Here is a 7117-nt window from a genome sequence, read left to right as displayed (position 1 = left end):
GCCTTTACGCTGCTTTTTATTTTATTTTAAAATTTTAAAAAATTAAATTATTTATTTTATTTTATATAAAAATTTTAAAAAATTATAATAATAAAATAAAAAACTTTTAAAATTTTTAAAATTTAAAATTTTAATCTTAAAAATAAACCAGGTAAGTCCGTCACAGTCCAGCTTGGTCTCGATGTTCTGAGTCAGCTAGCTAGTCAAGCACGTGCTTTTTGGTCCTTCGCGAAGAAGACGAAGAGAGACGTATGATAATGGGAGTGATCAGAGTTAGATCCTACAATATTCTTTTTAAAATGAGTTTTTTAGATTTTTTTCCAAATTTGAAAATAACCTTTTATTTTAATGTTATTTCAGTATTTCCTTTAATTTTTAAAATATAACACGTGTCAAGTTTTTATTGGTGTTGACCTGACAAATATGGCTCGACGTCGTTGTATTTCTATTACTCATATCTTATTGGGGTAGTAATATGGTTAATATTCTTTTATTAATTATTTACTATTTATTAGGGGTGAAAATCGACGTTGTTAACGTGATTTTTGGACAAAGTCAATGCCGACCGATATCTGAAAAATGGGAGAGGCACCGATCGTAATTGGTCGATGGGGAAAAGGAAACTGATAGAGGCGATTATCTATTGAGAGAATAATGAGAGAGACTGTGAGAGAGAGAGAGTTGCATAGGAGAGAGAGAGAGAGAGAGTTGCAGAGATTGGATTCGGGAAGAAGAGACTGAGGAAGAAGAAAACTTATCTCGAAACGACGCCGATCCACTTAAGTTTAAATGGAATGACGTCGTTCTTTTTTTTTTTTTTTAATTACGTTCTTAATAAAACGACGCCGTTTTGTTTAGAGCCAAACGACATCGTAAACATATCTATTGTAATACTTATTAACCAAAACGACGTCGTTCCACTTAAACTTAAGTGAAACGGCGTCATTTTGATAAGGGTATATTAAAAAAAAAAAAAGTTTTATTATATCGGTCGGTTCAATTGTTCGGTCTAGCTTCAAACCAGGACCAAACTGTTGAACGTCGGTTTCTTCAAGTTTCCACTGCACGCCGACTGGTTCTCTACCGATTTCGGCCGGTTCTTGACGCGGCCGATCAATTCAGGTCGGTGGCATCGGTTTCTGTACAGCCCTACTATTTATAGTGTGCTTGAAGTTTTTTATTTTTTTTTATCATTTTTTTAACTAGTTTTTTAACATCTTTAATCATTAAGAAAAATTTAAAAAGATATATAATTTTACTAATAGTCACTTTCTTAACCATTAAGTAAAATAAAAAATAAAAAAAAATCAAAAACAAAAAGAGTAGTTATTAAGTAGTAGGAGGTAGTAACCTTATCATTTTTCATCCTATTTTGCTAGTTTATTATTTTTGTTCGATGTGTCGTTGCTCACGTGAAATACTAGCTATTCTTTACTCTTCCAATGTTTATCTCGTGAGTAATGCTATATACAGTCGTAATGTGAGCAAGTCTTGCGAAGTCGCTTTAAAAAAGAGTAAGGTCTACTATTAAAAAATTAATTTTTTTTCATCTAAATATCATATTTACTCACTTTTAAAAAAAGAAATTGTGCGGCGCTTAGGTTCTCCAGGACTGCAAATATCATTTCTCTTATCTCGCGTGTCCTTTGCTTACCTTTCCTTGTCCAAAATTTTGCATACTCCCATTCGTTATCCACTAAACGTTTTTCGATCAATTGCTTGCTTGTTGCCACTTTTGCCTAAGTCTTTGTTCGTCAAACCTATTGCCTAACTGAACCAATCCATAGAATTGTACAAATTTCTTAGGTCCGAGGGGAGTAATCCCCAAGGCTGGGCCCAAGGAGTAGGTTTGGTCCACAAGGCCTGAGGATAAGGCCTAGGTTGTGCCAGGTCGACCCAGGAAGAAGAGCAATCGGGCAAAGCACGCTGACTAGGGGACAGAAGGCAAGATTGTTTGACACCACTACTAGTCGACATTCAAAGACACCCCCTGCCCCTAAACCTTGATGTCCTGACAGGCTAGAGGGATGGACGTACCTATCCAGAACCACACCGCATTTAATGGGACGAAGACGGGCACGCCATGATAGGAACCCACGTTGCATTTAATGTATCCTGGGGTTTGGCACGCCACGACGTGCCTCCTGGAGTGTTAGTGACAGCCGCAATCAGGCCTGGCAAGTCTGCAGCACAACAAGGAGTTGGCAGGGACACCCGATCCTAGTATGGAGCTACATATCCATTACCTCTGCCTCGGAATCACCCCGGCCAGATATAAATACCCCATCTCTCAACCAGGGGAGGGGTTCAGATTCTTTCATACTTCAGCTCACAGTCTCTCTGATTGAATATTTCTCTCTTTCACTCCATCCCAACAACTAACTTAGGCATCAAAGGTACCATGATACCCCGAGCCCCCCATTCTTAATCTCAATAGAATCTAGATCGAGCCCAGCAACGTGGAGTTTTCCAAGCTGTGAAATACAATATCAACAGTGATGCCGTCTGTGTGATTTCTTTATTTCCTATAGTAGTGTGTCCTTCGCATGCCGACAACAACGCGCTCCCAAGCCTCACATTGTGAAGAAGAACAACCCAAAGCAATGGAAGCAAGAGCCAATGAGCAAGGTTTAATGATACAGAAGCTGATAGAGGAGGTTACGACTCTCCGCTAGGAGAATGCCTCCCTGCGAAGGACCAAAGAGGAATCAGAGGGAGGCGAGTACAGCCACCACTCTGAGACCCGTCGAGCCTTTGAGGTAACGACAACTGAAGAAGAGCGGTGCAGGATGCACATTGAGCTCCATGAGCTTGGGGACAAATACACTAAGATGGCCAAACGGATGGGCATGACGTCCACGGTGGACCAGCTACTCACTAGCATGGACTTGCCATATAGTGCTGATGTTATGGCAGTCTCTCTTCACCCAAGATTCAAAGTTTCGCAGATAAATGCGTACGACAGGTCCAGGGATCCCTTGGAGCTTCTGAGAACATTCAAAACCCATATGATGCTGCACGAGTTCTGAGGAGAAGTCGTGTGCAAGGCATTTCCTCTCACGCTGAAGGGGACAGTGAGAGCAAGGTTCGGGTCCCTACCGCCTGGTACCATCAATATCTTCACCGAGCTAGCCTAACTCTTCTTAACGCAGTTCATGGCTAGCAAGAAAATGAGGTGTCTTGTTGCCTACGACAGGGTGCCGACCCGCTCCCACCTCCGACCCAGTTGGAGCTAGATGAAGAAGTGAGGGACAAGCAGGCACTACGGTTGGCCGAGCCCAATGAGCCTTTGGAATTGCTGTGAGTGGATCTGCAAAGACCCAAACGGACCTTCCAGGTGGGAACCAAAATGGCTCCTGAGAAGATCTGTAAAGCTGCTCCTCATCATGCACCAAGATGTGTTCGCGTAGAACCATGAAGAAATGCCCAAAAATAACACAACAACCATCGAACATCGCCTAAGTGTGGATCCTAAAGCAAATAAGGTCAAGCAAAAGAGTCGCAGCTTTAGTACGAAGAAGTATGCAGCCATCATGGAGGAGGTGGACCGTCTCCTAGCTGCGGGGTTCATCAGGGAAGCCCACTATCCTGAATGGCTTTCTAACATGGTCCTGGTGAAGAAGGCGAGTGGGAAATGGAGGATGTGTGTTGACTTCATTGACCTGAACAAGGTCTACCTGAAGAACAGCTTCCCACTACTACGCATAGACCTAATAATGGATTCAACGGCCAGACACCCTTGCTCAGTTTCAATGTTACGTACTCGGGGTATAATCAGATCAGGATGAACCCGAACGATGACGAGAAGATGGCCTTCATCACTGACCAGGGACTCTACTGCTACAAAGCTATGTCGTTCGGTCTAAAGAATGCCGGCACAACTTATCAACGACTGGTTAATCGGATGTTCAAAGAGCAGATTGGATAGAACATGAAGGTATATATGGATGACCTCTTGGTCAAGAGTAGGAAACCCAAGCAACATATCGCCGACCTTTGGGAAGCTTTCGTAGTACTGAGGAGATACCAGATGAAGCTCGCTGAAATGTGGCTTCGGCATCAAGTTGGGGAAGTTCTTGGGCTTCATGGTCTCGGAGCAATTATGCCGCCACCACGAACAATTAATGAGTTCTAGAGGCTGGCAGGGTGAGTGGCAGCCCTGAGCAGTTTTATCGCAAGATCGAATGATCACTGCCTTCCTTTTTCAAGGTCTTTAGAATGTGGGAGTGGGACGCCAAGTGCGATCGGGCTTTCAGCGAGCTGAAGGAGTATTTGGGCCATCTACCACTTCTCAATCAGATCAAGCCAAGGGAAAGCTTGACTATATACCTGGCAGTGACCCTAAACGTCGTGTCTGCTGTCCTAGTCAGCAGTGAGGGAGGAGACCAACGACCCATCTATTACACAAGCCATGCTTTTCAAGGAGTCGAGGCTAGATACCCCTAAACGAAGATGCTGGTGTTTGCATTAGTCATTGCCGCAAGGTGGCTAAAGTGATACTTCCAAGCCCACCTGATGTAGGTACCCACTAAAGCCCGATGTGTCTGGCTGGATGACAAATAGGGCGATTGAATTGAGTGAATTCTACATCGAGTACCTCCCATGCACGACAATCAAAGTGCAAGTGCTGACAGATTTTGTAGCCGAGTTCTCAGATTTCCCCAAAGAGACGCCTATTGCCCCCCAAGGCAATCCTTGGCAGATCTACGTCGACGGGTTGTTCTGCAGGGCTGGGAGGGTGTAAGGGTGCACATCATCACAAAGCTTGGGAAGGAGCATAACTATGCAACGAGGTCGAGTACGAGACACTACTGGCAGAAATGTCGGTAGCTAGGTCGTTGGGAGCCACCGAGGTTCAGGTGAGAGCTGACTCGTAGGTGGTAGTCGGCCAGGTAACGGGGTAGTTTTCCACCAAAGGGGAAAAACTGAAGAAGTACCTCTAGCAGATGGGGGAAGCACGAGACCTTTTCAAGTACTTTCATATCTAGCAAATCCTGAAGGGGGAGAACCACAAAGCAAACTGTTTGGCAAAGGCAGCCTCAGGCCATGAAAAGCCTCCCTCCCAGATCACACGGTAGTCTGAACGGTTGACACCCCAACCATTGGGATCAGCATATCTGTCATCCAGCCGGCACCGCCGGGGTGGGCCGTCGATATCGTGAGGCCTAGTCTTGAAAAACCCAGAGGAAGCGTGAAAGATCATAAACAAAGCGGCTCATTTTGTGTTGTTGGAAGGAATCATGTATAGAAGAGGTTTCTCCAAGCCCTACTGAGATGCATCTCGCTAAAGAAAGCCTAGTATGTTCTTGCCGAGATACACAAATGAATCTGCGAAAATCAGTTTGGTGGAAGAGTGCTAGCCTCCAGGGTCATGCGTACAGGGTATTACTGGCTCCACTCCCTCCGGGATGCAAAGGACTTCGTGAAGAAATGACCCAAGTGCCAAGAACATGCGCCCATCCTCCACTATTCGCCGGAATGGTTGACATCCATCATGTCCCTTTGGCCCTTCGTACAATGGGGGTTTGACCTCATCGGCCCATTTCCCAGGGGCAAGGGAGGAGTGAAGTTTATAGTGGTAGCAGTCGATTACTTCACAAAGTGGGTGGAAGCAAAAGTACTGGCAACCATCACTGCCCAGGCCATCACGAGATTCCTCTAGAGATACATAGTCTGTCGGTTCGGTATCCCTCAGAGCCTCATATCAGACAACGGCAGCCTCATATAGGGAGTGGTGTGCTGAGCTCAAGATAAAACCCAGGTACGCATCTCCGGGGCACTCTCAAGTCAATGGACAGGTAGAGGCAACCAACAAGACCTTGCTGAACATCCTAAAGAAGAAGGTGGGAGACTAGATGGGGAGATGGGCTGAAAAACTGCTCGGTGTATTATGGGCCTACTGAACGTCCGTCAAGACACCCATGGAAGAAACACCTTTCGCACTTGTCTAGAGACTGAAGCTGTGATTCTAGCAGAGGTGGGGATGCCCACGTACCGAGTTCAACACTTCAACCCAGACTGCAACGACAAAGGATTAAAAGAAAACCTAGATCTCCTGGAAGAAAGGAGAGAAGAAGCAGCAAGTCAGACAACAAACAACAAGAGGAAAGTTGAACAGTACTTTAAGAAGCAAGTCCAACCTCAAGCTTTCAAGGTAAGAGACTTGGTTCTAAAGCAGACGGAAGGCCTAACTCTTACTGCCTAAAGGACCAAGAAGGGAGCGAAAGTGAACTGCCTCATCCGTGGAATGCCGAGCACTTGAGAAAGTATTTTGTTTAAAGGGCACAAGTTCGCCCAACTATGTAACCAGCAACTTATGAATGAGAAAATATGATTTCATCTCCATTTGCCTCTATCTAAAAGCTCTGATCACACAAGTTAAATCTCTAGACTTGTCGCAAAGTATGGTTAGGGCTAGAGCCTTTCGAGCTCTACCACACCCATAGCCAGTCAGACACAAGTCCCTAGACTTGCCGACCTTTGTGCTACAAGCTAAGTCCCTAGAATTGCGACGATGCATTAGGTAGGGCCAGAGCCTTTTGAGCTCTGCCCCATCAATAGCTAGTCAGACACAGGTTCTTTGACTTGCTGACCTTCATGCTACAAGTTGAGTATCAAGACTCGTTGCGATGAATTGGTTAGGCTACAGCCCCAGGACTCACCCACACAACTAGTCAGACACAAGTCCTTTAACTTGCCGTGAAGTATGGTTAGGGTCAGAGCCTCCCAAGTTCTACCCCACCCAAAACCAGTTGAACACAAGTCCATTGACTTGCCAACCTTCGTGCTACAAGCCAAGTCCCTGGACTTGCCACAATGCATTGGCTAGGACCAGAGCCTCTTGAGCACTGCCCCATCAATAGCCAATTAGACATAGGTCCTTTGACTTGCTGAATTTCGTGCTACAAGCCAAGTCTCTAGAATTTTCATGACGCATTGGCCAGGGCCAGAGCCTCCCGAGCTCTGCCCCACCCACAGCCAGTCGGACACAAGTCCCTTGACTTGCCAACCTTCGTGCTACAAGCCGAGTCTCTAGACTCGTCGTGTTGCATTGGTTGGGCTCGAGTCCTAGGACTCACCCACACTACAAGTCGGACACAAGTCCCTTGGCTTGCCA

This window comes from Juglans regia, chromosome 6 (genome assembly GCF_001411555.2).
Source record: "Juglans regia cultivar Chandler chromosome 6, Walnut 2.0, whole genome shotgun sequence".
NCBI classification, from domain to species: Eukaryota; Viridiplantae; Streptophyta; class Magnoliopsida; order Fagales; family Juglandaceae; genus Juglans; species Juglans regia.
This window is presented reverse-complemented; position numbering follows the sequence as displayed.